The following is a 23,621-nucleotide window of genomic DNA, read 5'->3' on the forward strand; positions in this document are numbered from 1 at the left end:
CGTCATAGAGGTGCTAGTAGCGTGACAAACACGGAATTTGAATAGAGATCATCTCCCAAATGTAGCTCGCTTCTACTGACTTTCGTTTACGTCGCACAACTTCTTCTTCGTGTTGCGATCTTCATCTGTCAGTGTATTTGTCATAATGTAGCTTAAATTACACAATTTCCGCTCCATAGGCCTCCAACGAATAGAGTCAAGTACGTATGAAACATATCGCACAAACAAAATTACTTATTAGACTTTTACATATGCTAATGCTCTTGTCAGAGATCCTAAATGAAATGCTCCCCAAGGAAGTGGAAAAAGTAAATACATACATACATACATATATATATATATATATATATATATATATATATATATATATATATATATAATTTAATGAATGAAAAATTAAAAGTTTGTGGCAGACTGAGATTCAGATCTGGATTTCCTACTTATGACAAACAATCTCTTTAGTCATTACGGCATCTTTCTTTTTCATTAAATTATATTTTCAGTTTTTACACAGAATAACATTAAAGTCATAAATAATAAATGCATACCGTCTTCATTAAGCTTTAAGAATTTTCTTGAGAGCCTAAATTACTCTTCCAAACACTGAGATCTTCTTGAGTACTAGATTTTCTTGAAAAATAAAATTTCTTCTGAGGACCTAAGTCGCCTTTGGAGGCTAAAAGTCGTCTTTTGAATAGAAAGTCTCTAAAGTAATGGTCGTCTTGAAATCTAACTGTCGTTCTGGTGATAGTGCTATGTGTAGGTAAGCCAAAAGTTTGTTTGTGCAGCTGTCTCCATTTCGTCGCTTCAACATCTAATCTTGCAGAAGAAGGAAGTATGGGAACTCTTCCAAGGTTGGGCTGTATTTTTGGTCTTCACAACGTAATTCGTAAAATGTCCGGGTGGCCAATTGTAATAATTGTATCTGACGTTGGGAGAGAGCTTCCAAGATATTTCATATTGATTTTAATTATTTGAGGTAGAGGTATGGCCTTCGTGATTAAGGCTTTCTCTTTTCTGGTCAAATTCTAAACTAAAATGGTTTCCTTGCATAGGAAGATATGAGGTACAGTAGCCTCCAAACTGAAAAAAAAATGAACTCGGAATCAGATGAAGCTTGTGGTTGTTGCCGGTACCGGAACTGTCTCAGTGACTACTTTGTAAAGAGAGCTCTGATATTTGTGGCCAGGATCGGAGATTGGAAAAAGATTCCTACTTGAGGTCAGTTTGTTCGTGGATACTTGACATGCATCATTAAACTTTTTTTAAACTAGATTTTAGATAGAAAGATCGCGACACGTGGGCACTCCACTGGTTGACATGTATTAGCTCTCTGGTCTCTGCCTCTAACTTTTGTAATAATTGATGTTTCCACTTAGGAGTTGAGAACAAAACTACGAGAGGCTGTCTCACGAGGCGTGTGGAAACAGAACGGGGAAATAGGGGGAACTCAGTCGGTCCAGGCCCTTGACGTATTTTACAAGTTAATTGAAAGCTTACCATAAATGCTTTCAAGTACTCACACTCCGAAGGCTTTTGAAGCCAAGCATCGTCAAAAACAGTTTCATAGATCACATTATTGCACTGAACCTGTGCCGCAGTCACGCATTACGTATGATGCATATCATGAGATATAGTTAAAGATACAATGTGTTAACTGCAAGCATGGCGATACCAAAGGAAATTGCGTGGAGCGGAGGAAGAAAGTCTGTTCGCCACATAGATCGCCACGGGATTGCTACGTTGTAAGTACATCATTTAGTTCTACTAAGAAATTCATCAGTGACTTAGGAGGAACAGATCAGTAACAAATCCCTTGGGCTCCTCTTAAAACTTTACCGAATGATACAAAGAGAAAGAACAGGTTTCAGTTTTTATTGCAAACTGTAATAGATAGATACATATTGTGCATCCCACTGTATAGAGGAAGGTCCAAAGCTTTGACACAGCTGCGCTTTTATTTGTTTGTAGCAACACGGCGACTACACCACAAGAGAAATAATTTCGTGTGTTGGAATTTGCTCGAAGTCAATCCATTGTTCAAGTGCAGCGCACATGGCGTCGTTGATTCACAAGAAGCCGCCTCAGTACAAGCACATTTATGAGTGGCACGTAAAATTCTTGGAAGTTGATTGCATACGAAAAGGGAAGAGTACTGGACGCTTACGCACGTCTGATGAAAATGTCGAGCGTATCCAATATGCGTCCACACAGAACCCTCGGATGTCCATAAGAAGGGCTGGCCATGAACTTCAGTTTCCTCAAACAACGGTGTGGCGTGTTCTGTAACAACGCCTGCATATGAAGCCTTACAAGCTGCAGTTAGTGGAATTGCGTCCCGGTGACCTTAACAGAAGGTACGAATTTTGCATCTCATTTCTCCTGGATGTGGCAGAGGACACTGTTTCCGAATGACTCTTTTTTCGGACGAATCGACGTTTCATCTACTGGGTAAAGCAAACCGCCCTAATGTAGGATTTTGGGAGTCACAAAATTCTGGCGTCATCGTAGAACTTGAAAGAGACTCGCTGAAAACGAATGTGTTTTGTTCCGTTTCTGTTCACAAAGTTTACGGACATTTCCTTTTTGAGGAGGAAACTGTGGCAGGAATGTCATACCTGGACGTGCAGCTAAATTGGTTGTTTCCTCAACTTCACGAAGAGCCCAATGATTTCGTTTTTATGCACGACAGCGGCGCGCCTCACTTTCACCATGAGATGCGGCGTTATCATAACAACACCATCCGAGAACTTTGGATTGGAAGAGGTGGAAAACATGATCTTTTTCATTGCTTTTGGCCAGCCAGGTCACCGGACTTCATACCCTGCGATATTTTTCTGTGGGTGTACATAAGAGAAAGGGTCTCTTCAAGAGCTGAGAAATCGGATCTGAAGCTGTCGATCAATAAACAGGGACCTGTTGGTTCGAGTGTGGAATGAAATGGACTACCGTTTCGATGTTTTTCCAGAGATACATGGTGCTGATGTTGAGTGCATGGTGTAGTGTCTGACCAGGGACAAAACTTTCCACCTTCATTCATCCAGTGACATGCGCAATGTGTTTCTATCTTTCATAGATTGTCTGCAACAGACAACTGAAATTTGTTCTTTCTTTTTGAATCACTCTGCACTTTATTAACAGCAAAACTATTTATGGTTGAAACTTCGCGACGGATTAAAACTGTGCGCTGGACCGACAGTCGAACACGAAACTTTGTCTTTCGCGAGCGATGTTCTTACTGACTGACCTATCCAGGCACAAATAAATCCATTTTCCTCATCGATTAAAGTACAATTTTAGGCCTATTGCTATGCCATCGGAGTTTGCAAAAGTTTTTGAACATGCTGCTTTCCAAGGGCAATTAATCATTTCAGTACACATAGTTTCCCGTCAAACGACTAGTTTGGTTTCAAAGGCTCAACAACTGAAAACGCTATATTCTCTTCTCTCAGTGAGGTACTGGATAGATTAAACAAAAATTTGCGAATACTAGGCATCTTCTTTTATTTAGGTAAGGCGTTTGATTGTGTGGATCACAAAACATTACTACAGAAATTGGCCCATGGTGGAATAAGAGGAGTAGTTCACAGTTTCTGTCTAGAAAAGGTCATTTTCACAGTAATGAGAACGGCTATGAAGGGGTGTCTGCCTCTTGGGGTAGCCGTGCGGTCTAGGGCGCCTCGTCACGGTCCGCTCGGTTCCCTCCGTCGGAGGTTCATGGGTGCGTGTATTGTCCTTAGCGTAAGTTAGTTTAAGTTAGATTAAATAGTGTGTAAGCTCAGGGATCGATGGCATCAGCAGTTTGGTCCCGTAAGATCTTACCACAAACTTCCAATTTCCAAGGGGCGTCTGATCGTGAGAAGGGTAAGTGGGGGGTGGGGGGTGGGATGGCGGGGAGGGGGGAAGAGTGCTTCAGGTGTCATTGTTGTGACCACTACTGTTTCTCATATACCGGGGATCTCTCTTAAGAGACGTCAGGAGAATTTTTTCTAGTGCTCTGGCAGATATTTGCAATTTTGTTTTTGCAACGTGCAGCTAGCGTCAGCCCAAACAAATGCTGCTCAGCACATGTTTGATGCGACGCTCAGCGTCGACGGAATGCATCGGTTTGTTTCCTGCTTCAAACAATATTTTTTAATCTGAATTTTAGATGCCCAATCGATAGAGCGCAACCAGATGAGTCTAGCACCAAATTCGTTTTACCGGTATGTATTAGCAGAAACAGTTAAATAAGAGGAATAACAAGTACTCCAGCAGCGACTGAGCAGCGCGCCTCTCCGAGGCGGCAGCAGTCAGGGCGGGCCAGGGCAGTGCTGTGGCTGCTGAATTACTCGTTATTCCTAATGTTTTACTGTGTCTGCTAATACATACCGGTAAAACGAATATCTCAGTACACTAATTTGAAGGTTCTCTGTAGAATGGACAAGTAACCTCCACCTTAAAAATCATTTTGTTTTGTAAAGGGAAACAAACCGACGCTCTTCATCGACGCTGGGCATCGCATGTAAAAGGAACGTGCTGAGCAGTATTTGTTTGGGCTGACTCCAGCTACGCGGGGTAAAAATTAATTTGCAAATACCTGCCGAAACACCAGAGAAAATCCACCTGACGACTCTAAACAGAGACCCGGTATATAATGATATTTCTTCTAAAATTGCAGACGATTCTAAAATATTTCTGTTTTCTGATGATTCCAGCTGCTGAATGGTGCAAAGGCAATGTATCAAATACTACAGTTGTAAGTTGATGTCTTCTAGGAAATAAATTGATGCTAAATCGCAGTAAGACTCACTTTTTGCAGTTTCTAACACACAATCTAACTAAAATTGGCATTTGGATTATACATGATGGTCATATGATCGGTGAGTCTGAACAATTAAAATTTCTGGGTGTTCAGATAATAAACTGTCATGGACTGCCCATGTTCAGGACCTTGTTCAAAAACTGAAAGTCGCTTTGTTCATCAATAGAACAGTAACTACAATAAGTGAGGGCCCAACACGAAAATTGGACTACTTTGCTTACTTTGATTCGCTTATAACATATGGCGTTATATTCTGACGTACCTCTTCCCATTCAGAAACGGTATTTTTAACTGGTGATCGTGCATTCGAGCAGTATGTGGTCTAAGCTCGCAGTTCGCTCGTTGAGCCCTGTTCAGGAGTCCGAGAATTCTGACATTGGCCATTGGATATCTACTTTCTTTAACGTCGCTTGTTGTTAATAATGTGACCTTATTGCCAAGAACAAGCAGCTTTCACTCAGTTAATACTAGGCAGAAGTATAGTCGTGGACAAAACGAGCGAGACCCCTCGCCTTTTCGTTATGCTGATCTGCACAGCTTTAGAATCTGCTACGCAGCATAACAGGCAAGACGACGAAGTGCTACCAACATACTATGCAGGTTCGCTGAGCGGATGTGCTGAGATAGCTAGCGCTGGAGAAACTCGCGCTTCGAAGACGCCACAGCATCGTCTGCCACCACTTCGTGGGAAATGAAATACCTCGAGTATAATCCAATGTGTTGTATTCGCATATCTGTGACTATGACTTGGATCTAAAGTGTGGTAATGGATAGTACGTAAGCTCAGATTGCGAATCTAACACCATGAATAAAGGCAAGGGGAAATGAATTAGGCGTCCTTCCTCTTCCGTAACATCAAATATATTTTAGTTATTCTTTTTTAAATGAACTGCACAGAAAATCATTCACCAGAAGTGAATAACTTTAGTAACACCAGATGATATTAACAACTTGCCGGCGCGGGTTAGTCGTGCGCTCAACGGCGTCATATCGCGAACCGCGCGGCTCCTTGCGCCGTCAGTTCGAATCCTGCCCCAGGCATGGATGTGTGTTAGGTTCGGTAGGTTGAAGTAGATCTAGGTCTAGGGGACTGATGACCTAAGCAGTTTGGTGGCTTAGTTCTTAGAGTCATTTTTTGACCTTTCGCGTAAATTTTCTTTACATAAACGGTCGTATCTTTAGATTGCGTTGACATAGCTCACTTTTTACACCACCAAGGGACCATATACCGCAGGAAGTGCGATACGTTTCCGCTTATTATGTCCACACGTACTCGAGGTAAACGGGTTTTAAGGGTTGGGTGGACAGATAGACGGTTAAGAAAGTGAGACTAGTTCCATTTTTACCGATTTTCGTGACGAAATCCTAACAACGAAAATAGTAACCACAGTTACCGAAGATGAGGGCCGCACAATAATTTCCCCTACTCTTTATTCGAAATGTTCCAGTTGCAGTCGATACATCAGTATACTAACCGTAGCTACGCTTTCTATCCAAATAACGTTTAAAGGAATGCAAATGAAATCCATTTGCCTATACACGTGGTAATTCAGATCCCACTATTAATGCCACCGCGTTTTAAATGTGCGAGCATTCCCATTATTAGCTACCTTAAGGAACACTTCGGCTAATGAACGTTTTCTGGCTGTGGCACGTCTAATTGAGAAATCGAAACATTGTAGAATACGTTTGGCAGCTACGTCGCCGTTTATTTCCTGGGGCGGTGCAGAATTATCTTACTAAATTTACTCGCTAATAACAGTTTTTTGTTCAAAATGGTTCAAATGGCTCTGAGCACTATGGGACTTAACTTCTGAGGTCATCAGTCCCCTAGAACTTAGTACTACTTAAACCTAACCAACCTAAGGACAGCACACACATCCATGCCCGAGGCAGGATTCGAGCCTGCGACAGTAGCGGTCGCGCGGCTCCAGACTGTAGCGCCTACAACCGCTCGGCCACTCCGGCCGGCACAGTTTTTTGATATTTCGGTATACATCCCGAATTATTTTCACATAAGCGGTGACATAAAGGTAGGCAATTCATGTTTTTGAGTCCAGAAAACTCTGTGCAACAGAAAATGCAGATCATTTTGCCATTGTCATTTCGAAATTGCCGGCTTATTCATGTCTGGGGCAATAATAGAGGGCCGTTTGCCTGGGTTGTCTGCTAGCGAAGTGAAAGGTGTTTGCTACTGCAAGGGAGGTCTGGTTTGTTTAGATTTCAATTTCGATGGAGGCAGATAGACTATCAGTAAAGGAATTTTAAGAGCCGGCCGAAGTGGCCGTGCGGTTAAAGGCGCTGCAGTCTGGAACCGAAAGACCGCTACGGTCGCAGGTTCGAATCCTGCCTCGGGCATGGATGTTTGTGATGTCCTTAGGTTAGTTAGGTTTAACTAGTTCTAAGTTCTAGGGGACTAATGACCTCAGCAGTTGAGTCCCATAGTGCTCAGAGCCATTTGAGCCATTTTTGAATTTTAAGAAAGTCTCGCGCCCCCCAATACGTTTTATTGCTACCTTTATTCTGTACTGGCGCTCTGTGGATGTCGACATGAAACTCTTGTAGAATTTCATACTTTTTACTGCCTACTTTTTCCGCTTCTTTCAATAATTGAATTGACTTATGTGTGGCACTGAATGATTTTTAACTAAATTTCGTTATGAATCTTCACGCATTGCTAAATTTGCACACTTTCATGGTAGGTCAGCAACGGTAATCCAGTATGATTGGTCTGAACGTTGACGCAGACCATTTCGGGGCCGAATGCGCGTAATATTTTGCTAATTCGTAACGATCTGGGGTACTTTGTCTTACCAAAACAGTTATGTTATCTCGATAAGCTGAAATTCATTTTTATTAGTACAGTTCATACTAATTAGCGTTTCTTCTTTCGTTTATATCTCATATTTAGATGTTGTGGTTAACATACTAATTAGTATTAATATAGTCTTACACATGATTGAAAACAGTCTGATAAATTTCGGATAGTTTTTCAATTTTGCGCCTGTGCATAGTATGTTGGTAGCACTTCGTCGCCTTGCCTGTTATGCTGTGTAGCAGACTTTAAAGCTGTGTGGATCAGCATAATGAAAAGGCGAGGGGTCTCGCTCGTTTTGTCCACGACTGTACATTATGCATTTGAATCGCACCCACTTGACTTTTGTGCAGAAAGGCGTGCAGTATACTGCTGCATCCATTTTCAACATACTCTCACAAGAATGTAAACGTCTTTGTAGAATACCTTATACATTCAAGTCTAGACTGAAGAATTTCTTCATGGATCACTCCTTCTGTTCTGTCGGGGAGCTCATGAAAAAAAAAAAGTTTATTCCTGTGCTATTTCGATGATTGTGGTAAAATGTACTCGCAGCTTGTCATATGCATGGAATTTGTCTACATTTTATTTTATCTGCGTTAGTTTCAAGTACTGACTCGTTCAGTGACCATAGAGATTTGCTGAATCTGTAGAACAAAAAAATAAATTTAAAAATCCTAAGACTAACCGAGGATCGAATCCAAGTCTTTTTGATCCACACTTTAGGACCTAACGAGTGATCTACCAAGACACACCGAGCGGCTCACGTATCCACATCCAACCATCCTGAATCTGTAAAACACAACAGGTGAATGGTAGGATGACGATTTCGCATTGTAGAACTGAAAATGAGCTCCATCCCGAGGTCAGAGTGTCATTAGACCATATCCCGCCGTCCTCTTTTTCTCGTGCAAAGGGCGATGAGTGTATTATTTGTTGGGGACGTTTTAATGATGGTACACGTTTCCTCATGAGGTGCCAGATACCTGAAATGGAACGGTTGTGTCGAAATATTGAACAACTATTTTTTGCCGTTACCCCAACTTCTTACTGAGACCCCAATATTACTAGCCCCCACTTCCAAGAACAGAGTTCCTAAGCCTACCGCCGCGCGGGATTAGCCGAGCGGTCAGGCGCTGCAGTCATGAACTGTGCGACTAGTCCCAGCGTAGGTTCGAGTCCTCCCTCGGGCATGGGTGTATGTGTGTGTCTGTCTTTAGGATAATTTAGGTTAAGTAGTGTGTAAGCTTAAGGACTGATGACCTTAGCAGTTAAGTCCCATAAGATATTACACACATTTGAACATTTTTAGTCTACCATACTCAGTATTAACTCTGTCACTGTCGTATTCACGAGTAACGATGTATTCTGGGTGGCTGGCGATGTCCCAGGATTAGAACCCAATGAAAATCACTGTGGTCGCGTCGATCAAGTGTACGACCAATTCCATTTCTGATTCGCGGTTGAACGCCTCTTGTTCCGCCTTCAGGCGGTATCAGCGTGACGGCGTCTGCGTAATACGCTTCATTCGTGCCTCTGATAAGGCTGGTCGGAGGCCGGCTGCATCTTTTTAATTGATTTGCCTTTTCACGTGCACTGCGAGGCGCGACCTCTCACGCTGCTGCTGTGTGCTCACCAGCGGGCTTTCGGCTGGACGAGCAAGTGAAATTGAAGAAACTTTTAATAGGCAAGATCACATTCGAAACTGTTTATTCCCAATGACCGGTTTCAACAGTTAAGTTTGTCGTCTCCTGATCTTCAAAAAACTTTTTATACGTCCTGTTCCGTTATGGTTCAAATGGCTCTGAGCACTATGGGACTTAACATCTGAGGTCATCAGTCCCCTAGAACTTAGAACTACTTAAACCTAACTAACCTAAGGACATCACACACACCCATGTCCGAGACAGGATTCGAACCTGCGACCGTAGCGGTCGTGCGGTTCCAGACTGAAGCGCCTAGAACCGCTTGGCCACCACGGCCGGCTGTTCCGTTATGACTGTATCCTACATGCCATGGTGGCATTAAAGTGGACTGTATGTAGCATACTCGACACAGGTTGCTAAACTATGGATGTACACATACACACACACACACACACACACACACACACACATACACACAAACACCTAACATTCCAGTGGTACTTGTTAGATGTTGAATTGTTAACAGTGCATATTTGTGCTTATGTTTACCTTTATATCATAAGTGAAATGCATCATAAAACCACATCGTTTGAAGTACACAGTCAGAAGCATTAATCGGCGACAATATTATTGCACCTGTGAGTGAGGGTGCTTTGGTCGGTTATCGTGATATTTCACGAGGACACACTGAACGCCGGCCGATGTGGCCGAGCGGTTCTAGGCGCTTCAGTCCGCTGCGGTCGCAGGTTCGAATCCTGCTTCGGGCATGGATGTGTGTGATGCCCATAGCTTGGTTAGGTTTAAGTATTTCTAAGTCTAGGGGACCGATGACCTCAGATGTCAAGTCCCATAGTGCCTAGAGCCATTAGAACCAATTGAACACGCTGAACCAGTTGGCTATCCTGAAAGCATTCACGGTGCAATGCGTTTTCCTTAGAGTCACCACTGTACTTGTTCACTGTAAGGTCATAGCGTGTTTCTGACTGCGGCGACGAAAGGCCAAGTGCAGTAATATCATGGTCGGGCAGAACTGTGAGTCGGCTATACTGTGTACTTTAAAAAATCTTGATCCGTGTTGTATTTAACTCGTCAACTAAAGGCAAAAATTGTGCACAAATGTTCAGTGTTACATATTTCAACATTTAACAGGTGTCAATCGAACGCTATTTTGTGGGAACCGTAGCTAGACAAGGCGCTTTTTAACTGCAATGTTTTTATTTGTACTGAGCGAGGTGGCGCACAGTGCTTAGCACACTGGACTCGCATTCGGGAGGGCGACGGTTCAAACCTGCCTCCAGCCATCCAGCTTTAGGTTTCCCGTGATTTCTCTAAATCGCTTCAGGCAAATGCCTGGATGGTACGCCGATTTTCTTCCCCATCCTTCTCTCATCCGCGCTTGTACTCTGTCTCTAATGACCTCGTTGTCGACGGGACGTTAAACACTAATCCCTCCTACACCTCCCCCTGTTTTTATTTGTAGCAAACCTGTTTTTGTTTGTAACAAACCTGTGTGAAATGTCCTACATACTACCCACTATTTCAGCATTGCATGTATGATAGTCATTATGGAACAGGACGTATAACACAAAGTTTTTTGAAGATCAGTAGATGACAGTCTTACCTGCTGCAAGCGGTCATCAGGAATAAATAGTGTTGAATGCGATCTTGGCTAATAAAATTTGCTTCAAAGCAAGTACAGATCGCTCCTTCCAATCTCTAATTATGAGAAACTGCAAACAACTGAAATGAATACAGTACAAGTGGCACTCGGCTGAAATCGGCTCATTAAAATATGGCGCAAAGTAAATATTAGGCTAAGCTTCAAGCCAATGTTACCACAACATTTTCCTTGAAATTTCATTGTTGTGCTCCTCAGTAAAGTATATGTTGTTACAAACATTTGTGGAAAGTTAAAACTGCGTAAATAATAATGTTTGGCGGATGATATATTCCACTAAACAGTAAAAACCCTGAGGCTATAGTTAAGTCTTGACTCTGAAACTTTCCCTTAGAAAAATTAATGAATTACTGTGCTGGTAAACATCTTACGTTATTTGATTTTCAAACAGCTGAGCAGAACTGAACGTACTCAGACATATCTCTCTTTACTTATTCTGTTCAACACTAAACTGACACACAATATTTTTAGCGCAACGCAATCTGACTTTCAATAATCCCTACAAAAGAATGGCCCTGACTAACAATAACCTATACCTTTCATGAATCACTTACCTCACAAAAATCTTCGTTATGCGAACTACTGCAATACAGCGACCGCCAATACTGCCAGCTAAATAAAAGATTCTAACTAGTGAAGGCACTAACTACTGATAGGCATAGTTAGCAAATGAAAGATTTTGATAGAGAACAAACAATGTATTTACCTTAATAGTGTTCAAAAGCCATAATATATGTATCAGTTCATGACATCCAGTCTTACAAATTTACTCTCTCTGATGGACACACGTCCAGATTGTGGTGTCACCGCCAGACACCACACTTGCTAGGTGGTAGCCTTTAAATCGGCCGCGGTCCGTTAGTATACGTCGGACCCGCGTGTCGCCACTGTCAGTAATTGCAGACCGAGTGCCGCCACACGGCAGGTCTAGAGAGACTTACTAGCACTCGCCCCAGTTGTACAACCGACATTGCTAGCGAAGCTACACTGACAAATACGCTCTCATTTGCCGAGACGATAGTTAGCATAGCCTTCAGCTACGTCATTTGCTACGACCTAGCAAGGCGCCATTACCAGTGTATATTGAAATGGAGATTATATCTGTACAAGAGCGATGTACACCGATTATGGATTAAAGTTAAGTATTACAAGATTTTCGTACTTTATTGCAATTCTCAAGACATTGTCCTGTTCCAGACCTCACGCCGGTCTGCGTGTATTGAAACGCGTGCATTTCGGCCTCCTCTAGCAACACGGTGTTGGCTCTTCTGCCAACACTTCACAGATCATCCGCTCTCAAAGCTCTGCCATCTCTCTCCCCACATCCACCACTGCTGGTGGCTCACCTCCAACTGCGCAACGCTACGCGCTCTTCACATCCAACTGCCCAACACTACAATAGCGACTATTCCAACAATGCCAGCCAGCCACAGACTTCACACAGCACAGTCAGTGATTTTCATACACAGCGCTACGTGGCGTTACCAACATAAAAACCTAAACAGCCTACTTCACTGTAGCCTTTCTACCAGAGATGTTTGCGCTGCCGCTCGCTTGGGCAGTCTCTTTTGAGTGACGGAGGCAAGGAGAGTGACTAGTGACATACAGTTTTAACTTATCACAAATGTTTTAAGAAACTACTTAGGTCTTAACGATGCATCCTCCTGAATCAACAGATATATTAAACCAGATGCATGAAAGTGCAGAAATGCTCACTACAAGTAAGGCGTTCATACTTTTTGTTGCTTGACCTGTATTGCTTCCTGCCGTAGAATCCGGACGTTTTCTTACTGCAAAAAAAGAAATAAGTGCTAAGTTTTCTTTAGATGATAGCAAACGAGTAAACTTATCAACAGGAAACAGAGTATGGAAGCTATGTTTTAGTCTATATATCTTCCATCACCATAGCATGACGCACATCAGCCTTTATAGTTTCTTGGTCCCAGGGCATAGCGCAGAACGCATTGCACGTCAATGAATGAAATACTGACTGACTTAATAACATGCGCCAATTGTATGGAATGAATTAGGGAGTTACCTGATTCTGTTCAAATATTAGAAATCAACTGAGACGACGAGATGCATCCCGTATTATCGTTTGACCTGCTTCATATGGCCTCCTACAACATGTGTGCAGTATTCGACAAGCGTTACTGTTGTGTATGACGACGGTATTTGGTGGCAGTTCAGAGTAGCGTCAGGTCTTTGTTTGTGAGAATTGTACGAGAAGAGGACAAAGGATGAAAGAACACACAGCCTACTTATTGCGGAGAACATCGGGAGAGATACCGATCTGAATGCTTCTTTCCATCTGAGGCAGCTATCGCCTTCACTTCTGTCTCTCATTAGTTTTCGGACTGGCTTCTTGTTATTAAAATATCCACTAAAACTTGAAGTCTTGCAGTACCTGACCGCACGCGCAGGCGTTCTAATGTTCTGGTACAAAAGGTAGCCGTATAATAATGCGAATATTATCTAGTCTTTCTTCTTTTGTTGCCATGTTATACCGGGTAGACAATGACTGACCTTGCCTTTCAATTCCTTCCTTCCCAATTAAGCGTGCTTCTGTTCTGAAACCATGTGCCGTTCACTTACGTACTCCTTTCCACGACATTCCAACATAATATGTCATCAAAAGAATTTTGGAATTGGTGTGTCCCAAACTACTGCAGACTTTGTTACCGCTTTGACAAAGATTTTATAAATTTCAGTAACGGCAGCTACAGTGGCCAGTGAATACGAACGATTTCAAAAAGCTGCACAGAAGACTGACGGGACATTAAATATCACTATTTTGACAAATCTGCTGTTGCCTAACACAGCATCATAAACATACGAAAGTGTTTAACGAAATTAATGTCTTAGCTCACGCATCTACGTGATAGGATTCTGTCATCAAGAAAGTTGTGGGAACAAGAGACCGACCAGTGAAGTGCATTGTTTATTCCTAGGGAGAGTAACTAATTATGACAGTTGGGTGTTTATTCTTTGTTTTTTATTTCTTTAGAGCTGGTACTTCCAACTGTAAGCTAACTAAATAAATTTCTCGAGTTACATGTGAGTTTGATCTTTGACATACATAACTGGTGAGCCCGAAATCAAGAACGGTTTAAGTCACAATAACATTTTTCGGGTTACATCTGTTAAGCATGGAAGACGCAATAAATTTTTTACAAACTTCTGGTGACGAGATCCGGCAGACTGTCTCATAACGGCATCACTATCACCTCAAACGGAGCTACCACTACTGGTAAAGGCATTCGTGACCATTGGCAAGGATGAGAGGACCACCAGCGTCCCGCCATGGGGAACATCAGGTTTTCGGGCAAAAAGCGTTGGCGGATTGCTCGAACGTCAGGTTGCGCACAGATGCCTTACGGGCTCCTCTAGAACCTCCTTATACCGGATCCTACCAGGTACTGCGATGTGATGCCGATACCACAAACAACTTGCAAAATCGAAAAACTGTCAGTGTGTCCAGTGAAAAAGTGAAACCAGCATGGATCTTACCAACGCCGATGCACGAAAGCACTACTACAGTTCAGGGTGACCTCGGGGCAGTCGAGCCAACACCCAGTCGAACGGAAGAAACAACGCCAAGATGCCAGACGACTGCGGAACAACCATTCACACGTGTGCTCATGCTGACACAACAACCGGTCGTCCGTATAAGAGCTAGACGACAAGTCAAATTCAAGTACCCCTGCATCTCAGGTGCTCCGCACATTTTAAGCGTGAGACCAACCAGTGAAGTGCACTGTTTATTCCTTGGAAGAGTAACTGATTTTGAGTGTTGGAATTTTATTCTTTGTTTTTTTTTGTGTAAAGCTGTTACTTCCGATTGCAAGCTAACTAAAATGACTCTGACCTACGAAGCTGCTGAAATCAGAATGTACAACAGCAACTACTTCAACTGGCTTATCAAAACTAGACATGGTTGTCTCACTGGCAATTCCGCGATCGTTCATTAAGTAAAATATGGCGTTTCAGTCTTCGATTGCTGTTCTTTATTTTCAATTACCGGTTTCGGGCTAGCTGCCCATCTTCAGATCTGTTAGACAATGTTAAAAATGTAATTAATAAGAGAGATACAGTTAGTGATAAAAATATCTTAGTTTACAAAAAGAAATTTTGGAACGTATGAAATGCCAACATACTATATGTTGTAGTTACAGAGTAACTTGTCCGTACAGAACACACAGTTCACTGTCATAAGTAAAGTAAATTTCAATCTGTTAAAACATTATATCGCAGTATTTAAGAGTAACCTGATTGGTAACAGTAAAAAGTGTCCTCTACCTATAACAATTGTGCATCTGTTATTATTTCGCCGTATATATTAATGGCGAATATTCTTTTTAATAAAACAATTTTTAAGGTAATAACATATGAATAAGCTTTTTGAGTGGACCATGAAAAAAATTTTTACATTAATTTAAAATTTCTTTATAAAGAAACATAAAATATAATTAAAATGTAGATATTCTTCCGAAAATGTGCGTTTGCTCTTCTTTGTTTTTGATTGGTGGTGGAGTGGATTTCCCTACGTCAGAACGTATACAACGCCACGCCGAGTCGTCTTGCGCCGCGCCCAATTCACCTCGCCGCCAGTACGCTGAGGGCCGTTCCGCTGCAGCTGGTTCTTACTGGGGCGTGCTGTTGCATTCAAGAGTAAGCCTAAAACAGGTCTTTAAAAATCTCATAATAATTCCTGTGCATAAAATCACTTTGCTCATTAAGTAGTAGGCCTGGGGTTTTTCTTCGATGTGCGTATATTTCAATCTCTTCGAGCACGTTGAGATAGCGACTTTTTGGAGCTTTATGTAGAACCTCCATTTGTTCATTTATATTACTCACTTCATGTCTGCTCTCTTTTACATGTGTTCCAAATGCTGTTAGATTGCTATGACTGCAATGTTCCCTGTATCGAATTTCAAAATTCCGCCCTGTTTGTCCTATATAATAACTGTCACATTCAGCACCTTTAATCTTATATACTCCGGAATTATTGTATTTCATTTGTTTCGTCGTTGCTGGTTTATGTCTTAATCTATGTGCCATTTGCCCTTCGTTCTGAAATGCCACTGCGATGTTTTTTGGAAAGCATTTAGCAGTTCTTTCCGACACACGCCCTTTGTGTGTCAGGGTGACAAACTTCTTCTTAACTTTAATTTTACTAGAATCGCTACTGATGCCCGCGGATTTGTTTTTGATCTTGTTAAACATACGTGTAACATCTTGTGTCCTGTATCCGTTAGCTGCTGCTACTTGCTTAATAATACCTAGTTCTTTCTGCAACTCATCTTCCTGTAGTGGCAATCTGAGGGCTCTGTTGCACATTGCATGAAAGTATGCTCTTTTATGCTGTGCCGGGTGGTGCGACGTCGCCACTATGATGTTGTCGGAGCAAGTGTCTTTTCTATAGACGCCGAAAACGTGCCTGCCTCCCTCCTTTCTGACGGTCAAATCTAAATAGTTAATCGCCCCATTGTTTTCCATTTCTAGTGTGAATTGAATTTTTGGATGCTGCTCGTTTAAAACTTTAGTCATTTCCTCTACGTCTTCTTTTTCCCCTTTGAATAATAAAATAGTGTCGTCAACATACCGTCTGTAATAAATTAACTTCTCCTTAATTTCTGGAAAAGAGCTAAAAACTTTGTTCTCAAAGTCATTCATAAAAATTTCAGCTAAAATGCCTGATAGACTGTTACCCATAGCTAAACCTTCATCTTGAATAAAAACTTTATCGTTTTTAGCTCTTTTCCAGAAATTAAGGAGAAGTTAATTTATTACAGACGGTATGTTGACGACACTATTTTATTATTCAAAGGGGAAAAAGACGACGTAGAGGAAATGACTAAAGTTTTAAACGAGCAGCATCCAAAAATTCAATTCACACTAGAAATGGAAAACAATGGGGCGATTAACTATTTAGATTTCACCGTCAGAAAGGAGGGAGGCAGGCACGTTTTTGGCGTCTATAGAAACGTGACGCGAAGCCATAAAACATTGAGTAAGGAGGAATGGAAGAAAATCATTTGGTCGAATGAGTTTCGTCTCACACTGTCTCTAACTTCAGGCCGAGTCAACGTCCCAAGCATGAAATATTGCGGAGGTTCGGTGATGATTTCGGCAGCCTTATTATGGTATACCATGAGTCCCGTGGATAATGCGGAAGGTTGCATTACTGTGAAGGATTATGTGACCATTCTGGTGGATCAGGTCCACCCCACTGTTCAATGTTTGTTCCCCAGTGGTGATGACGTGTTCCAAGACAACCAAGCCCCTGTTCACGCAGGTTCCTTCGTCAGGACTATAGTAGCTTCCTGAGCACGAGGATGAACTGGTCATCACAGTCACCAGATCTCAACGTTATTGAGCCTTTGTCGTCTACTTTGGGGACAGGGTGGGATGGCTGTCCACCTTCACTTGCCATTATTTTGCAGGAAGAGTGGAATAAGGTTCTCTTGAAAATCATTCAGGACCTGTATTTATCCATTCCGAGACCACTGGATATTGCTTTGAATGCCAACGTTTTTTCCTATACAATGTTAGACATGGCTACTCGTTGTCTTATTTGTGTTTCCATTTTTTGTCAAATCCCAATTTGTTCGACTAGCACTGTAGTGCTCAAGAGGACTGATATTAAACTTTGATATAACAGCGAAGTTTCCATCGGAATAGTAATCGATTCACACACTCGCTAACGACTCTTCTCCAACTCCATGTTATCAGTTTGTCCACAACAGTAGGCAGCATCAAGAATCAGATGGGGGATACACTGCTATGCATGTAGAGCAAAACATCGACTTCACCATGCTGTACACGCTTATACACAAACTATCTGAGGCAAATGCCCGTTCTGGCCAAGGTTTTCAGCAGGTGGCAAGGCAGATGCCGGGACTGGAAGTTGCGTTCCAAACATTTACGGTTGGGAAACCCAGCTGCCTCACTGCCAGCTCGTTGGGATGTACTTGAAAAGAACGAACCACTCTGCCAGGGAACGAAATGTACACTGCTGGTCGTCAAAATTGCAACGCCTGCAACACTAGCAAATAACGTTATATTACTTATTTTGCATAAACCATGTAAGGTAACAGATAATTAAATTTATTGGCGATTGGGGTTTCCAAGGTGCGGAATTTACTACACAGAGCTCATACATCTGGCACCAACAACGGCAAAAATCAGAGTGGGCTTCGATTCCAAATGAGCTTGGTTGAGAGATACGGATCCGTCATTTCATGCTGCTTCAACTCTAAGCAAGAATTTATAAATGGTAATAGCTGACGGCATGTGGCGGGCCACTGTTTTGCCAGCCGACGACCGGACAGTTTTAATGGGCGAGAGATCTGAAAACGCGCTGGCCACGTCAACAGTCGAACGCACTCTTTGTATCGATGTGAGTCTTTACAGCACGGCCAGCATCACAATCTCGTGTCGTATTGTTGGAAGATAACATACCGCAGACCTCGAAGGCAGTGCACAGCTACCGGCCTTAGTAGGTCAGAGAAATAGCGACTGCTGCCCAAATTACCGATTATGTGAAGCATAAGTGCTCGTGTTGCCTAACCAAAGATACCCCATAACACGCTAAGTGCAGAGCTCGTAGGGCGATGACGAATGCAATCTGGCACGTTCGTTCACCTCGTTGCCTCCAAACACTGATACCTCCATCGTGGCGCAGTGTGCGCAGATCAGGGACTCGCCTGAGAAGATGATGCGGTGCCGCTCCTGTCTGGAATGTTGTCGTTGGGAGCACCAGTTTTGGCGATCCTCTTCGCTGCTGCGTCAAGGGATATTGCAATGACGATTGCTTTGGTGACGGTACGTGGAGCTCCAGACGTTGTCGCACTGTCCATGTGGTTACTTGTCAAGCTTCTATAGCCCATTCCCTGACTGGAAGTAGGTGACATGGCTGTGCGATCTCACACGTCCTCTCAGGGGCTAGTCGCTTGGAGTCGTTGAGATGCCAACGCCTGCTTCGCGTTGAGTGCGGCTTTCCTCAACTCCTGAGTTCCATATTTTCACGACAGGCTTCCTGCTGAACGCGAGCGGCAATATCACAGAAAGTTAAAGCGAAGTCTCTTTAGGTCACAGTCCTGCTGTTTTCGAATTCCAACTCGGACTGTTTGTCGTGTCTCCTTCTTACGCGAGGCGGAAAACGATCATCTCGCAGCCAACATTCAAATGTGATTTCTAAATGAGGAACACACTGTGTACCTTTTCTTCATGCACAGAATGTATACAACATTACTCCTATCTACTTTGTTCAGTTGAGTAGAAATGTTTATTTTCGTGTCCGAGAATGTAGTACACTTCGTGCTAATTTTTCTTTTGTTGAATGCCGCCTTCGTGGAGAAATAACCCGCTCATATAGGATAACGCGTACTGGGGAGATGAGACACATCCGGATCATATATGCTCTGCTGATTAGCGACCGAGGGCTGATGCTCAGACCAGCCTGATTGTGCTTTCTAAGTAGTTTTCCACGTCCTTTGAGGCATATGCTGGTCTGGTGTCTAATCTTCAATCTCACAGGATACGATACACAAACATATGTTAACACACAGGACAAAAATTTACACGATCGCGGAAAGACGGCACACACAGCTGTGTGTTTAGTAAGGCATCCGGCTGCAAAGTTAAATCCATACATATCATAAAAATCGAAGTACGTATATATGTATGTATGTTCGACATCTCCTACTAAAGCAGCGGATCTATTTCAACGAAGCTTCGTAAAGAAGTCACTTACTGCCTGGAAATCATCGCTGTGGTGCTAAGAACCATCTACCTATCAAAGGCGTGAGGATGACGGTGAAAGAGCAGTGTAGCCCACGACACGCAAATTCCCTTACTTTCGTCACCCAGTATTTGAGAATAGGACCACTTAGAGCCACCCAACAATCTTTACACATATTTTCAAATCTTCTCGAAACTTTTTCTCGCTGATAAATGCCGCAAAATGACGAAAGGAAAAAAGTTTATCCCTTACTACATTTTCGTTGTTCGTGCAGTAAAACTGGCTCATGAAGCACGGCATTTCACTTTATTACTCTTGACGACTAACGGTGCTCGTGACACGTTTTGAAGACAGTGTTCATACATGGCACTGAATGTACCAGGAAAATCATATCATTGTACGACACATAGTTCAGGAGATTGACGTCAAACACAGGGATGAGTGAAAAACTGTCAAATCATGAATGACGTTTTAATTTATTAATTCTTTACTATTTACTCTATTCGCAATGAATTTCGCAGAGAGTATACATGTATATTGCTGAATGTACCTACAAAGATAAACAATTGTACGACATAAAAGTTTAGCATATATGACGTTAAATACTGAGATGTGTTTCATCTGTGACATCATCTATGACGTTTTAATTTCATGATTCTTTACTACCAACTCTTTTCACAAAACATTTTGCACGCAGTAGCCGCATCTACCACTGGATGTACCTGAAAAATCATATCATTGTTTAGCACGTAGTTCAGAGATATGGCATCATAAACATTGAGCTGCGTGAAAATGAAATACCCGAGCGAAATTCTCTAGAGATACAGGCGACATATATGTGTGAAATATGTTAAATATATGCAAAATTTATTTAACATTCGCATATGCGGGCAAAGCCACACGTAAAAAGCTAATCCTAAAAGCCTGGAACGATTTCAGCCGAATTTGGTACATGTATTAGTTATAATACTGCGCCTGTAAAAACCACCAGCCTCATATTGGACTGATCGTGATAGCTTGGAGAGAAAAAGATAGAGGAGGAGATGAACAGACAATGGAGGTGAATGGGCAGATTGGCACTGATATGGGTGAGAAGGAGATGGGCAGAGAGAAGTGGTGCGAAAAATGGATAGAGAGAGGAGAAAGGAAAAGATAGACAGAGAAAGGAAAGAGGAGGAGATAAACAGAGAGAGGGGAGGAGGAGGTAGGCAGAGAGAGGGGAGGGGGAAGATGAAGAGACAGAGGGGGAGGATGAAATGGAGAGATGAAGGGAAAAGATGGACAGAGAAAGGAGAGAGGAGGAGAGGACGAAATGGAGAGGTAAAGGGAAGAGGAGAAGATGGACAGAGAAAGAAGAGAGCAGACAGACACAGAAAGGAAAGAGGAGGAGATAAACAGAGACACGGGAGGAAGAGGTAGGCAGAGAGAGGGGAGGAGGAAGATGAAGAGACAGAGGGGGAGGACGATATGGAGAGATAAAGGGAAGGGGAGAAGATAGACAGAGAAAGGAGAGAGGAGGAGAGGACGAAATGCAGAGGTAAAGGGAAGAGGAGAAGATGGACGGAGAAAGGAGAGAGGAGGAGACGGACACGGAAAGGAAAGAGGAGGAGATTAATAGGAAGAGGAGCGAGGAGGAGATGGATAGAGGGAGGGGGAAGGAGGAGAAGGACTAATGGAAGATTGGAATCTGTGCATTTCCGTGAAATGGCAGGCACTCAGCTAGTAGAAAAACAAAATTTGTTATATCCTGATAAAGCTGATGCCTTGTTGGACGGGGTAAACGCTGCGGGGAAGAACGAAAGACAGGAAGAAAGAAAGAAGGTACAAAAGAAGTAGTCAGTTTTTGTAATGGGCAGAATGAAACAAATGGTTTGAAAAGGCAGAAACGCCTATCTGAAAATTACGTGGATTTTCACAGAGTACTTGCGAAACTAAGGAGCCTAATGACAGTGGAGTGTATCGGTGTATTTGCTCATGGCGCCTTTTCCCTACTTTCAAGACGGGTCATTGTGCTCCTGATGGAGCAGAGGCACGTAATAGTAGCACGCCACGTCACTTAGGGCGGCGCGTGTGGCCTGGGAGTCGCAAGTCGCACACGTGCAGGCGGTACGTGCTCCAGTAAGGCGGCAGCAGCCGGCCATCAGGAATGGCCGAGCTGTGCTCCCGTAAGGCGAGCCCAGAGTGCTGCTGAGTGCCGAGCCGCGGGCAGCGTGGCACGTGTCCGTCGGCGACAGAGAGCAGCCCTTATTGAATGGCCCGGCACGCACGCCAGTGACGCGTCGGTTCGCCTTTCATGTCCATAACTCTATATCGGGACATCAAAAGCGGCAGCACTCGTCTTTTCCTTGAGAGCTCTCTCTGCGCTGATGAAACGCGTCTATTTTAAAAGCGAGTGATTCACATGTTTCACTCGAACTTAAAGACGACGGGAACATAGGGTGTAAAGAACACTCACGAAACGCATTCGAGAGCTCTGCACTCTAGACGTCTTTTAGGTGTTGTGTTGGAGCATAGATATACCGGGTGATCAAAAAGTCAGTATAAATTTGAAAACTTAATAAACCACGGAATAATGTAGATAGAGAGGTAAAAATTGACACACATGCTTGGAATGACATGGGGTTTTATTAGAAACACCCCATATTCCTAGACGCGTGAAAGATCTCTTACGCTCGTCGTTCGGTGGTGATAGTTTGCTCAGCCGCCACTTTCGTCATGCTTGGCCTTGGAGGCCCCAGACCTCAGTTCGTGCGAGTATTGGTTTTGGGGTTGCCTGAAGTCGCAAGTGTATCGTGATCGACCGACATCTTTAGGGATGCTGAAAGACAACATCCGACGCCAATGCCTCGCCATAACTCCGGACATGCTTTACAGTGCTGTTCACAACATTATTCCTCGACTACAGCTATTGTTGAGGAATAATGGTGGACATATTGAGCAATTCCTGTAAAGAGCATCATTTTTGCTTTGTCTTACTTTGTTATGCTAGTTATTGCTATTCTGATCAGATGAAGCGCCATCTGTCGGACATTTTTGAACTCTTGTATTTTTTTGGTTCTAATAAAACCCCATGTCATTCCAAGCATGTGTGTCAATTTGTACCTCTCTATCTACATTATTCCGTGATTTATTCAGTTTTCAAATTTATACTGACTTTTTGATCACCCGGTACGTGTTCTTGATCGAAAGAGCTAATGTGTCCATCACTATATACACTGAAGCGCCAAATAAACTGGTTTAGGCATGCGTATTCAGATACAGAGATATGTAAAGGGTCAGAATACTGCGCTGCGGTAGGCAACGCCCACATAAGACAAAAGATGTCTGGCGCAGTTGTTAAACCGGTTGCTCCAGCTGCAATAGCAGATTATCAAGATTTAAATGAGTCTGAACGTGATATTATAGTTGGTGCACGAGCGATGGGACACAGCATCTCCGAGGCGGCGATGATGTGGGGATTTTCCCGTACGACCATTTCACGAGTGTACCGTGAATATCAGGAATCAGGTAAAGCATCAAATCTCCGACATCGCTGCGGCTGGAAAAAGATCCTGCAAGAACGGTACCAACAACGACTGAAGAGAATCGTTCAACGTGACACAAGTGCAGCTCTTCCGCAAACTGCTGCAGATTTCAATGCTGGGCCATCAACAAGTTTCAGCGTGCGAACCATTTAACGAAACATCATCGATATGGGCTTTCGGAGCCGAAGGCCCACGCATGTACCCTTGATAACTACACGAGACAAAGCTTTAAGCTTCGCCTGGACCCGTCAACACCGACATTGGACGGCTGATGACTGGAAACATGTTGCTTCGCCGTTTCAGATTGTATCGAGCGGATAGACGTGTAGGCATGGAGACAACCTCATGAATCCATGGACCCTGCATGTCAGAAGGGGACTTTAAAAAGCTGGTGGCGGCTCTATAATC

At 43.0% G+C, this 23,621-nt stretch overlaps 1 protein-coding gene across 3 annotated transcripts in view; it reads right to left on the minus strand.

Moving 5' to 3' along the window:
• LOC124776340 (myosin-7B) overlaps positions 1-23,621 on the minus strand; it is a 299,944-nt gene that overhangs the window by 152,259 nt on the left and 124,064 nt on the right. Inside the window, exon 2 of one of the 3 annotated variants that reach the window (XM_047251287.1) lies at positions 12,680-12,733. The exons of 1 other annotated variant lie outside the window; for it this stretch is intronic. The gene's annotated coding sequence lies outside the window, so the exon portion shown is untranslated. Of the gene's footprint in view, positions 1-12,679; positions 12,734-23,621 lie in introns of those variants that run through there. One more of the 3 variants, XM_047251288.1, reaches the window with a different exon arrangement.

Source organism: Schistocerca piceifrons, chromosome 2 (assembly GCF_021461385.2).
Source record: "Schistocerca piceifrons isolate TAMUIC-IGC-003096 chromosome 2, iqSchPice1.1, whole genome shotgun sequence".
Taxonomy (NCBI): Eukaryota; Metazoa; Arthropoda; class Insecta; order Orthoptera; family Acrididae; genus Schistocerca; species Schistocerca piceifrons.